This window comes from Periplaneta americana, chromosome 17 (genome assembly GCF_040183065.1).
Source record: "Periplaneta americana isolate PAMFEO1 chromosome 17, P.americana_PAMFEO1_priV1, whole genome shotgun sequence".
NCBI lineage: Eukaryota > Metazoa > Arthropoda > Insecta > Blattodea > Blattidae > Periplaneta > Periplaneta americana.
In genome coordinates this window covers 95,234,806-95,249,623 of record NC_091133.1, presented here as the reverse complement: position 1 = coordinate 95,249,623, position 14,818 = coordinate 95,234,806, and positions in this window count along the sequence as shown.

Here is a 14,818-nt window from a genome sequence, read left to right as displayed (position 1 = left end):
GCATGAATAAAATGCTTGCAGTATGACAAACGGAGTTGTTTTAAATCATTAAGTTGATTTGCATAACACAAAATAGGGTCTACTTTTTGCTTATGTTCACGTAACATTTAAATTAAATGGGAAGATTCAATAATAGGCTATCATTTGTAATTTTGTTCCTGTAACGTAAAATAACGTATCGTATTTTTATTTTTGATATGGAGTTTTAAATGTTTTAAAATTTTGTTTTTTATAACATGAAATAAATAGTATTATTGTTTTCGTTCTCCACAATATTTAATTGAAATGGGAGTTTAAAAATATTTCTTAATCTTTTTAGATTTATTTTGAGATAATAGTATCTCATTGTCTATGTTCTCTGAACATTGAATTAAAATTACCTTGTAGAGTTTATTTTCAATTTTCCAAGATTTTGTTTAACGTAAAATCATCCGTGTTCATTCTCTGTTCTCTAACACAGTTTAAACACATTTATTTTCACCAAAATTTATTACGCCACATAGAAAATTATATAGGAAACTATATTATCTGTGCAACGTTTAAATTGCGCGTAATTGATGTACATATGTATAACGTAATTTACGCGGTCATCTCTGCCTGCAGGCAAGTAAATAAAACAGTTTATGTGTGTATTTCCATTAGGTTAGGAAAATTTATTTTAAACAATCCCCTACAGTCTATGTAGTTGGGCCTGTAGATGAGCATAAAACATTAAAACAAGTGTCTAATGATTTCGCCCGGGGCCGTAGCATCGTGGCCTAAGGCGTCATACCTGAACTCGAGACGGAATGAGGTTCCAGTAATAGAGGAAGAAATTTTCCCATGAAATTTCGGCCAGTGAATGGGTCCGGTGTCCACCCAGCATAGTGTTGATTTTGGAAAGTTACGGTAGGTAGAGTGTAACTGGGATTCGTGAATGAGCTCTAACGACTGGAGAGTCATCGTGCTGACCACAAACCCACGAACTGATTGGATGATCGTTCACCTCTGCTGAAGGTTGTGAACGTGAGGCCGTCAATCGGCTTGTCGGCCTTGGTCCTCTGTGGTCATGTATCGATTAAGTTTATATCTCTCGCGTAGCAGAAAATTGTTAACATAATAAGTCTATATTGAATTTCAAATACGCGTTGAGTTTTCGTTCTCCGTTCATTCAGAACTACCTTCAAGTTGCATTTTAGACCTAAAAATTTAGGGACCATATTCATAGACATTCTTAGCCGGACTTCCGGCGGGTGATCAGCGAACTAACGTTTTTCGTATTCATAAACCAGTGTTAGCGATATGAATCCTGTACAAGTAATCAGTCGATAGCTGGGGCTAGTTTAGCATGTTTGTAGCGCGGGCTAGCGAAGTGTCTATGCATAGCACCCTTGATCTTTTAACCTTGATTACCGGATACAGCTGGACTTAGATTAGATGATCCCATCGAGCTTCAAACAATATTCTGAATTTTAACTATTAGAAGCGTTACAAAAAAATAAAATTTAATACATTGTAGTAGAAAATGTTGAAATTATTTCAAAACTAAACATCTCCAGTATCTATGTGTATTTATTTACACTGCAAGTGGGCAAGCACCCGGTGGCAGTGGTATACACAATATAAACAATACATAATAAAATTACAATACACAATACAATTATACAGTACACAATACAATTATATACACAATACAATAAGAATACACAATACAATTTGACACAATAATTACAATTATAAAGCATAAAATAACCTAATTTTACAATACAACCTACATATGTATAGCCCCTACATAAGTTTCAATAGTCTTTCACTTTACTCTCATCTCACTCACTGTAGTGGCACTACGACGCATTTCGCTGACACTTTAGGACACATTTCATTAACGCCATAAATTATCACTGATCGGAACTATTCACTGCACTGTAAAACCAAAACTTCACTGACTCACCTCGCTTCACTGATACAACAGTTCAAACAAGACAGATAATTACACCTTATGCATACTTACAAACAGAACTACATTTAAGCTTAACATTTCGGGCCGTATTCATAGACATTTTTAGCGCGGGTTTCCGGTGGATGATCAGCGTTTTTCGTATTCATTTATTTTATTTTAGTAGGTTATTTTACGACTCTTTATCAACATCTAAGGTTATTTAGCGTCTGAATGAGGTGAAGGTGATAATGCCGGTGAAATGAGTCCGGGGTCCAACACCGAAAGTTACCCAGCATTTGCTAATATTGGGTTGAGGGAAAACCCCGGAAAAAACCTCAACCAGGTAACTTGCCCCGACAGGGAATCGAACCCGGGCCACCTGGTTTCTCGGCTTTTCGTATTCATAAACCAGTGTTAGCGATAGGATATGATTTGAATTCTGTACAAGTAACCATGGATGGCCGGGGCTAGCTTAGTACGCTCGTAATGCGTGCTGCGAAATGTCTATGAATAGCACCCTTCTAGTCTAAGGCCCTCTTACACGCTAAGAATACTTCGAGTACGCGATAAAATGTCATATCGTTGTTGTGTAAGTACCTGAATATGTTTTCTCGCGGTTTTCATACGTATGTTATGTTATACTGTAAGAGGTCGTAGATTATCTTTGAAGATTGCAAGTTGAAGCTATGATATCTGCTTCACTGAAGTGTGCTAGTTCTCGCGTTACACGTAATTGAAAACTCGATGGCTCTGAGCACACACGTTCACGCTTGAAATATGATACTCAGATATGAGTGAAGCAGAACACTGAAATGTACGAGATTCGGGATGTAATATGTTGTTCTGGATTAAACCTCGTAAATCTAAAGTGAATCTCTTAGTAGATGATGTGTAGTAGTAGAGGCATTTTAATTTCATATTTAATTTCATTAATATTTTACAAGAATTTTGTCCAATATTCTTTTGAGAAGATTAACTCCATATGTAGATGAAATTATTGGGGATCATCAGTGTGGTTTTAGGCGTAATAGATGAACTATTGACCAGATATTTTGTATTCGACAGGTAATGGAGAAAAAATGGGAGTATAAGGGTACAGTGCATCAGTTATTCATAGATTTCAAAAAGGCATATGACTCGGTTAAGAGAGAAGTTTTATATGATATTCTTATTGAATTTGGTATTCCCAAGAAACTAGTTCGATTAATTAAAATGTGTCTCAGTGAAACGTACAGCAGAGTTCGTATAGGTCAGTTTCTGTCAGATGCTTTTCCAATTCACTGTGGGCTAAAGCAAGGAGATGCAGTATCACCTTTACTTTTTAACTTTGCTCTAGAGTATGCCATTAGGAAAGTCCAGGATAACAGAGAGGGTTTAGAATTGAACGGGTTACATCAGCTTCTTGTCTATGCGGATGACGTGAATATGTTAGGAGAAAATCCACAAACGATTAGGGAAAACACGGGAATTTTACTGGAAGCAAGTAAAGAGATAGGTTTGGAAGTAAATCCCGAAAAGACAAAGTATATGGTTATGTCTCGTGACCAGAATATTGTACGAAATGGGAATATAAAAATTGGAAATTTATCTTTTGAAGAGGTGGAGAAGTTCAAATATCTTGGAGCAACAGTAACAAATATAAATGATACTCGGGAGGAAATTAAACACAGAATAAATATGGGAAATGCCTGTTATTATTCGGCTGAGAAACTTTTATCATCCAGTCTGCTGTCAAAAAATCTAAAAGTTAGAATTTATAAAACAGTTATATTACCGGTTGTTCTGTATAGTTGTGAAACTTGGATTCTCACTTTGAGAAAGGAACAGAGATTAAGGGCGTTTGAGAATAAGGTTCTCAGGAAAATATTTTGGGCTAAGAGGGATAAAGTTACAGGAGAATGGAGAAAGTTACACAACGCAGAACTGCACGCATTGTATTCTTCACCTGACATAATTAGGAACATTAAATCCAGACGTTTGAGATGGGCAGGGCATGTAGCACGTCTGGGCGAATCCAGAAATGCATATAGAGTGTTAATTGAGAGGCCGGAGGGAAAAAGACCTTTAGGCAGGCCGAAACGTAGATGGGAAGATAATATTAATATGGATTTGAGGGAGGTGGAATATGATGATAGAGAATGGATTAATCTTGCTCAGGATAGGGACCAATGGCGGGCTTATGTGAGGACAGCAATGAACCTCCGTGTTCCTTAAAAGCCAGTAAGTGAGTAAGTAAGTATTTTACAAGAGACAAAAAAGTGTCATGAAAAATATATTTTTTTGCACGTTCGTGTTTTTTTGCTGTATTCACAGCTATTGTTGTTAGACCTTGAAAATTAGAATTCCCACTCAGAAACTTGTTGCTAGGGAAACCATTCTTCAAAACATAAAACTATACTGAAATAGACTCATTATAGTACACTTATTGTTACTTAGTTAAGATTACAGTGCAGTTTTGCGAAGGCTTTGAAATAATATTGCTCTAAATTTTCAATGCAAAATACATTTTATTTGAAATTTAAAATATATGATCGTGTATAAAATGTTGTACAATACACATTTGTGAAGTGCATTACAAAATCTCGGAAATTGAAAAACGAGCAATAAAGAAATATGTATTTTTTTTTTAATTTTGTAATAATTTACCTTTTGGAATGCGAGAAGACTTGAACCTGCGAAGCTGGGTTTATAGGATTTTACAACAACACGCGTTAGTCAACTGAGCTAAACAGACACGATGATAAATTACCTTTTAATATTCCTCTTAAGTGTACAGAAGTAAAATGTGAAATTATTTTAATCACATTAGTCCCGTGAACACTTCTAAATAATCCCTGAAACTTCAAAAAGACGAAAATACACGTTTAAAATGAAAAAAATATATATTAAAATTATATAATTAATTGTAATTTGTTATTTATCCAACGTCTTAGATACCATTCTTCACTAATCATAGCCTCCTACATCATGACCTACCTAGTACACGTAGCGATTCTAAAATCCATGCCATGATATATGATTTTATGAGGACTTATTTTCAACATATTTTCTTTTATAAAACAGAATTTTTCATTATGGTCATGGATAAAATTACGTATGGTACTGTGAGCGTGATCTTTAGTGCGCTCGTGTTATTTAAGCACGAGGCGTCAGCCTCGTGCTTAAATCTTTCCACTCGCGCAATAAAGATGCACTTACCTCACAAGTACCATAAATAACTATTCTCACGAAAACATTTTCATACAATTTTACGCATTTACTAATACTTATATATTTGGTATATTTTGTCCTTCAGGGCAACCCCTATTTTAGGGGAAGTTTGTTCACATAATAATACCTTCATTTGGTTGCAGTGCATTGCAATATTGAATGACAGCATTGATCTCACGTCTCAAAATACCCTATTAGTATATGAGAATCTAGATCCACAAGCGCAATAGATGAGGTACTACAAAGGAGAGAAATGGCTCATAAACGAATCAATAATTCAGTAAATGAAAAATAAATGGGTAAATAAGTGAAAACTTAAACAAAGAAATTGTAAGATGAATAAATTAATGAACGAATTGAAAAATGAATAATTCTAACAATCACGGAGTGAATAAATCTTTAAACGTCAAGCGAAAGCACATGTAGACAGGAAATTACACTAAATTTATATCAGCACAGCTTTAGATCAAAGTAGAACATTGAGTCTATGCTATACTAATGTAAAGGGACCGAGGAGATGTTTTTGTTTAGCTGAACTACAAGACAAAACTAATTAAAAACAAAAACAGTAAGGTACAGTACGTGATGACATCTTTTCTCTTCGGTGCCTGATCTTCAGCTGTTTTAAATTCTGTTAATCTTGGCAGGTGTATTGGCTAAGAATTCATGTGACACTATGTAAAGATTCATCTTTAGGGACTAGGAAAGCTTAGTAAAGACAGTAATTCGTTTTGTTTTTCTATACTTGAGTTTCCGAGATCTCCTTGAGTCTGAAGCAAAAAGGAAAACCCGAGCAATGCCGGGTGCTTTTAGCTAGTTGATTATAAAATAAATGAAATACGCATTCCGAACTGATATAGTGTTAAAAGTTGTGTAATCAAGATGTGAAATACTTAAATGCAAAATGGATTATTATAAAAATAATAGAGAAATGAATGAATAATCGAAATACTTCTGAAGTTAACGGGAAAGGAAAATAATTTCGCAATTATATTCTTTGTGCAATTGTGTAATTACGCAAAGAACTTCGAAAAAAAGTGAATGATTTACAAATGTTTGAAATAATTTTATTTTGACCCACTGCCCTTACCAGAGCACACGCTTAGCGATTGAAAAAGAATGGACATTTTAATCATATTTAAATTAAATGAAACCTTTCGCAACATGCTCGTTTTACCATTTTTATTGCTATTGGAGTTTGTGTGAGTTCGATGAATATATATTGTGCTCTGTTGGGGAAAGTTCGGCAATATAATTTTAATTACTTGAGCCTTATTTTAATATGTCTACCCGATCCGTACATTAGAGGGACAGTTATTACGAATTTCTGAATGGAGGCTGGAGTTGTTAGAGATGGCGAGCGTACCAGCACTCACCCGCTTTGCCAATGGGATTGTAGGCGATATTGATTAGTTTTAAATAGTGTACCACTTCAACCTCTGCCGAGCATCGGGTCCTCTTTTTCTGTATTCAGAGACCAATTTCTCTGTCATACTGTTACATTTAATAAAAGATCTGCTTGTAGCTAATTGTTGCAGGAATGACCTACATGTAATAAATCCATGTCTGAAGGTGAACTGTTTTATAGTGCAATGTCTTTCAAGCAATAGATTTCAGTAAAAAGAAAAGAGATAGATACAGAGTACAAGAGAGAATTTTAATGAAAACATAAATTTACAGATTAAATAAATATCATATAGCTTTCCTAGACCACAATAACTTTATCAATTTTGACTGCTATGCAAGGTGATTTAAGAGAGATAAATGTTTTAAGCCTTGGTTTTTCTGAACCAACGCATGAAAGGTGGGTCTTGCACAAATTAATCCGGACTACACGAGAAATAGTGAGTTGTTTCTGTAGCTTCGAGGTGAGAGGTCTAAGCATCTCGTAGCTATAGAAACCACAAATCCGGACTACACGAGAGATAGTGAGTAGATTCTATAGCTTCGAGGTGAGAGGTATGAGCACCTCGCAGCTAGGCTATAGAAACCACAAATCCGAACTACACGAGAGAGAGTGAGTGGTTTCTGTAGCTTCGAGGTGAGACGTCTGAGAATCTCGCAGCTATAAAAACCACAAATCCGGACTACACGAGAAATTATGAGTGGTTTGAGTGGTTTCTATAGCTTCGAGGTGAGAGGTCTGAGAGCATCTCGCAGCTATAAAAACCACAAATACGGACTACACGAGAGATTGTGAGGATTTGAGTGGTTTCTATAGCTTCGAGGTGAGAGATCTGAGCATCTCGCAGCTATAGAAACCGCAAATACGGACTACACGAGAGATTGTGAGTGGTTTCTATAGCTTCGAGATGAGAGGTCTAAGCGTCTCGCAGCTATAGAAACCACAAATCCAGATTACACGAGATATAGTGAGTCGTTTCTATAGCTTCGAGGTGAGAGTTCTGAGCATCTCGCAGCTATAGAAACCGCAAATACGGACTACACGAGAGATTGTGAGTGGTTTGAGTGGTTTCTATAGCTTCGAGGTGAGAGGTCTAAGCATCTCGCAGCTATAAAAACCACAAATCCGGACTACACGAGAGATTGTAAGTGGTTTGAGTGGTTTCTATAGCTTCGAGGTGAGAGGTCTGAGCATCTCGCAGCTATAAAAACCACAAATCCGGACTACACGAGAGATTGTGAGTGGTTTTAGTGGTTTCTATAGCTTCGAGGTGAGAGGTCTAAGCATCTCGCAGCTATAAAAACCACAAATCCGGACTACACGAGAGATTGTGAGTGGTTTGAGTGGTTTCTATAGCTTCGAGGTGAGAGGTCTGAGCATCTCGCAGCTATAAAAACCACAAATCCGGACTACACGAAAGATTATGAGGATTTGAGTGGTTTCTATAGTGTCGAGGTGAGAGATCTGAGCACCTCGCACTCGCATCTCGCATGCGTCGGTTCAGAAAAAAATAAGGTTTTAGGAGGTGATAGTTTGAACTATTTTGAGTAAAAAAGATCATACAGACAATTTTCATTGGGTGTGGAGATAAAACTGTTTGACTGTTATGTATAACAAGCGTTACAAGTAGCATAATGGAAAGACAAAAGACTTAATTATCACATTATTTGCTTATTTACAATGCATCAATATATTTCAGTAGTTCAAAGTAATATTTAAAACTTCTATAATCGGCTTCGACGCAGTTTTTCGCTATGTTGACAACAGTAAGTATTGCTCTTTTGAGGTCTCTTGTCGTTCTTTTATGAGGCTAGGCACTGTTAATAGCGCAGCACTATTAATAATTCGAGCGATCCATTCGTCCCTTGTGTTTACTTTGATTTTGTAAACTTCTCCTTTCGTCTACTTACAAAGACAAAAAACGACAGGAATAAGGTCTGGGGGCCTTTGTGGCCAATGCACGTTAAACACTTGCAATATACAACAGCATAAGAACACAAATATAGACACATGTTATCCAGATTCATCTGTTGTCATCTGTTTCATACTTGTGCGCGCATCAGATCTATACAGGCTAAATAAAAACAGCTGTTTCTCTACACTCATTATGAAGTACGGCCCTCAGATTATCTCAGAAGAGCGACACGTACTACTCCTTTGTATGTAGTCATTAAATTTGTCGCTCCTTCATACCATTTGTGTGGTTTGTTATAGGTAACATTCAAACAGCTGTATCTCCACACCCATTGCAAATTGGACACAGGTTTATATGATCATATAATAGTCTATACTGCTACGCCTAGCAAGAATTTCTTCTGAATCACCCTATGTAACGAAGTAGTTAAACTGGGAAAGATGTGCAGACGAGGTTTTAGGAACTAAGAGAAAAGTTGGAAAAGAAACAAAATTGGAAGTTATAGTAATTTCTGCATTATTCTGGAATGAAGTACTTCCAGCCTAGCTTGAAATAAAAGGAAAGTTTAGTTCTGAAATTATATTTAAAATCTTAGTTCAAAGTTACATATATTAGACTGTGTTGAAAGTACCCAAATTAGGCATGGTGAAATTAATAGAGAGAATAAAAATGAACCAGTATGGTCATATGAACATAACAAAGACGAAAGGCTTACAGAAAGCTTTTATTTATAATCCAGTAGCAAAAGAGAGGGTAGAAAACCAAAAAGGGAAATTGAAAGGCCTAAATAAATAACATTCCAGTATGACGAAATAAATCTGAGTAATATAAGGCCTGTAGTAAGTTGATGTTAATAGCTTTTAATAGAATAAAAAAATCGTGAAGTTGGAGAATTTTACAATATATATACTATTTGTATTGTAGGATATATTTAAGTTACACACTTTCTGAAAATGTTCTCTGAATATACTACTTAACAGGCAAACCTCAACGAAGTTGCTCTAAAGAGGTGAAGGGAATTCTGACTACATCATTTTAAACTAAAATTGAAATGAAACTCTACTTTCTCAACACAGTGCACATGTCAGATAAACAGCATTTCTCTGCGGATTAGAGTGAGAGAGGAAGAAAATCAATATCGTGAAGAGAAGCTGATCTCTTAATCCGATTTCTTATCCTCAGAGAATAAATGTCAGCTCTGAGCATATTAATAATTCGTGAACCTCTGCGGTTGAAAGTTACGAAATTATTTTCTCCTTATCGTCCGTCTTCCACACCTTGGTGGAACATGGATACGGTTTCAGCAGTGTCAGCCGAGAACATATATCTTGTCTTGGCTTTATTGAACCCTTTACCTCCGTGCATTCCGAACGGCATGCGAGACTTCTGTGTTTTCCCTTCAAGAATATCGGAAAAAACTATACCATAAAGAGCCCTATACGAGTTTCGAAAGTGTGAGGTTTAAATATATTTCATTTCACTTTTATTAAGAAATATTGTGTATGCTTAGATTTCATAATTAATATTAATATACAAGGTGGGATAAATATAATAAGTTCTTTATGTAACATTCTTCAGCTAGTAAGCGAAGAATATTAAGTTTTGTGCTGGAATTAAAGTGTGAACCAAAAAATTCGACACTTCTAGCTGCGAAATCAGTTTAGAAATTTAATAAATTTATTAAAACTTTACAGCTTATTATAAATCATCCTCCAATTGAAAAAAAAAACTCGTTTCTATGGAAATCTCAATAACACATTTTAAATCTAATTTTCTCAAAAGTCTCTTCTTCACAAAAAATATAATTTTGTTAGTTGTGATAGCGGGATGTCCATAGAACAGCTGAAAACTCTTTTATGGTACATCTTCAATTGATGTACGGTGTTACTATACTCTACAATCAACCTAAAAGAAATTCTAAATTAATTTTTATGATCCAAAACAGACCGCTATCAGAAGAAATAGAGAGATTGTTTTTAAGCGTTATTTCTAGATTTACCAAAATGCAGGAGGGGCTCGGGTGTAAAACATGGTAACTGACATTTTAGTCAAAAATGAGATATGTATCGTATAGTATAGTATCTTACATTCTGCGTCTAATGTAGTAGTTTTCCAACGTCTCAACAGATGGCAGAAGTTTACAGATTTTACTTTCCTCGTAACTATACAAACTGTTGCATGTATAAATGTTTATCTATCTAATAGCTTCAAAATACTAAAACGTCACTTACCACGTTTTACTCCCGAACCCCTCAATTATTAATTACATACATACGCCTTCGTTCGGCAAACTGTTGTGCTCTTCTTTTAGTTTGAGTTTGTGAATATAATCAAAGTTCCCCCTTAAATGAATATCAGTTATTCAAGAGATAGACTATGGCAAAAGTCGAGCAATATATAACACAGTAGAAGTGGAATTTACTACGGATGAATAACAGATCACCAGGAACAATTCTGTGGTGTTTGGGTAAAGGGAGATAAGTCATAAAAATGAGTTCGGAAATAAATGAAAATTAAACTTGGAAACCGTATTACAAATAATATTCTACAGAAATAAAACACATCAACTGCTAGTATTCTTTGATTTTTGGACACCCACTTGTATAATTTAACTTGTGTGTTCATCTTGAGAACAAAATTCCACCTGGACAAAAAAATAACATACCCCTTTACCCGCACACCACAGAATTATTCTACTTTACACATCGGCTGAAAGGAGACATTTGGTAAGACTATTGAAAAGATGGGCGGACAAAGAAATTACTGGTAAAAATTTGGATTCGGAACTGATTCAAAAGGAGTCAATCCCTGATAATTATGATGATTATGGTGGTAATAATTATTAAGTACTATGACATTTGCTTCTGAAAAAGGGGTTGCAATATTCGTACAATTTTCCGCACCGCGTTGTTCAAAGCAGCACACTTCCGGAATACTGAAAGCAAATAGATGGACCATTCGGCTTTATATCATGTACAAGATATCTCTTCATTTGCTAGCTCTCCATCATATGCAAGACTGACCATTATGTGTGTGACTCACACACATGTCCACTGACCGAGACCATGATTCGGTGCACCGCACACATGGTTGAACCCTCTACAATCAGATGAAGAGGTTGTCGTCAAACCAACCCATCGACAGTCCTCGAATCCATAACGCTTATAGCTTTGTAATACTAGAGCAACCAAGCATTGTGTACAGCTTAAAGTTGAGATTCCTGCTAGATTCACTATTTGAAACGTCAAAATTTGATCCTCACTGATCATATTACATAACAATAAAAATATTAAATAGTCTTCCTGAGGACATTAAAATTATAATTTTTAACGTCCAAAACTTCGCTTTTTTTATTTTTGATACATGTTAAACACTTGTTAAAAGTTGATTTAGGAAAATTTAATGGCATTTGGTATTAATGTGCTGATGACACAGTTGTAATTTTAAGCCCTTCAACCTGGATTAGAATATACGAAAATGCAAATAATGGTATAGTCTACATTTATTTGCTAATAACTACAACATAAAATGTAATATAAACAGATAAAACTTTAGCTCACCCCTGAAAGATCGTGTTATTAAAAATTGCTAGAAAGCAATTTTATTTTATTAAGGGCCGATTGTGTAAACCATTTAATCTTAGATCAGAGGTTAAATTGATCCTCATTCTAGCTGAACTTGGAATTTTGTGCTGTATAAAATGTAATCTGAGATAAATTTGTCTTGAACTAAAGTCAACTTTGACTGAAGAAATTTTTCGGATTAAGTTAGATGAACCAAGTTCAGTTATTTTTTTCTGTTTGAAATATATGAGTGGCAGATTGTGCAAAAAGAATAACCATTATTATTAATATTAATAGATATGATAGGTACATTTATATATATATATATATATATATATATATATATATATTTCTGCCTTAATACACAAACATTGTTATATTTTATAAGGCTTTATCGTGCTCAGCAGTATCAAATAACATAACCTATAATTATAATATGTTTATAACCATCAATTAATAATAATAATAATAATGATTTATTTAACCTGGCAGAGTTAAGGCCATACGGCCTTCTCTAACACTCAACCAGGAGTAAAAACTGCGTTACAGAAACACTACAAATTTACAAAGTACACACAAAACTGAATAAGATAATAATAATAATAATAATAATAATAAAATGCAAACAACAAGTAAGAAGAAATCAGACATAATATATAACATAGAGAAGGAAAGAAAAAAGCATAATAAAATGTGAACACAGGTCAAAAATAAATGAGGCCTACAAAGCATAAAAAAATAAGACAATTATTGATAATAATAATAATAATAATAATAATAGTAATAATAGTAATGATAATAATAATAAATAATAAAATAATAATAACAGGCCTAATACTAATAATAATACTAATAGTAGTAATAAAATAGTGCAGTACAAAGCATACAATGTATACAATATTTTTAAGTATACACAGTAAGGAAAATTATGTTTATATATAGCTCAACTTATCACATTAGAGATATACCATTATAGTTAAATATCACTAGAACATAAAAAAATGTGAATACGTGGAAACATGCAATACACCACTTGTCATAATAGTAAGTTAGTTTGGCAACTCGTCATAAGATAATTTTCTAACTTGGATTTGAAAGATTTCAATGTTCGGCAGCCCTTGACTTCAGGCGGCAGAGAGTTCCAGTGACGAGAGGTAGCAACAGTGAAAGATGAGGAATACAGAGATGATGTGTGAAGTGGAATTTCTAGCGTGTTATCGCGTTGTGATCGAGTATTAATATTATGATAGCGAGAGAGAGTATGAAAACCAGCGAATAAATAATAGGGGGATAAAGTGTGCATAATTCGATATAGGAGTGCATAATTCGATATAGGATATGGATATGATAGATACATTCATAACGGTTACGTTTCTGTGATGTCGCATACAGAAACGTAACAATGTTATTCAGGTACTACCATCTGGTGGTAGATGAAAGAAACGCACTGTCCGATATTACCCAATGTCCGATATTACCCAACTCTCCCCTACGCTATTATGAATTTTGATGACGGTGGCTTTTACAATCAAATAAAAATTTATTATAAAAAAGCTAATAATAAAAACACTATTCAAATAATCAACTTCTGAGATTAAATTATTAAAGATTACCAGTATATAATTCAAGCTCTTTGCGTAATTCAATTTTGAGATACACGCACTGAACCTTATATATCCTAATTTATGAACATTTTTCATAAAAAAAACTGTGCATATAAAAGTTACGTCTAACGCCTTTATATATTTCTAAATGATCAAGTTGATCTATAGGCTATTAAGTTATGGCTGCGACATTTTGCACAAATATTAGGAAATACGACTTTTCTTGCATTCACGTGTTAAAGTCTCCGTAAAGGACTGAAACAATATAATTAAAATAAAAGAAATCTGTCCAGTATTAGCTTCAGAAATGAACTTTCTACGACCCGCTAAATATTATTGTGCTATGCAGAGTCCAGCAGCGAAACGGGCGCTTTTAATATCGTATTTGCACATGCGCTGTTGCGGTGGGAGGTTGATTTCACCCATTCTCATATAACCACTACTAAGCCATTCAATTACAGTATAATGGCACAGTGGACAGGTCAACAATGTGCTGTAGCTGTTGAAACATTTTACAAAAATAAATACAATAGCAACGAAAAGTGCTGTTTGCCGAGTGTTTCGTCAAGAACTGAATATAGGTTGCCATGATCCTGTTTACATTTTTTTTATTTAAATTTAAATATACAGAAGAATATAATTACAAACAAACAAGAGAAATAGAAATAAAATAATACAAACAATATAAAAAAGGAGATACAGTAGTATTAACAAAATTTGAGACCGAATGAGCAGCGCTCGTGTTCGGTCGCAGTTCAGATATAATATTAATAGGCCTATAAGAGAATATAAAATAAAATAAAATAGGAAATAGAATTAAAATTACAGTTACAGAAATTATATAATACAATATGAATATAAGAGAAATATAGAAAATAAAAAATAATAATAATAAATAAGTAAAATAAAATAGGAACTAAAATTTAAATTACAGCGGCAATGGAATTATATAATATAATATAATATTAATACTAGAGAAGAATAATATCGCACGTGAAAAGTAGGACTATATATTTCAAAATTATAGAATACAAATATAATATAGGTTGATTAATTCATACACATAGGCCATAAATTTATTTAATCGAATTGAAGATATTAACACGTTTCTAATTTTCTTGTTATATGTTAGTGGGTTACATGTTAGAAGTTCTGGGTGTAATTTAGTTAAAGCATTGTACAACCGAGGGCCAAAATTAATGC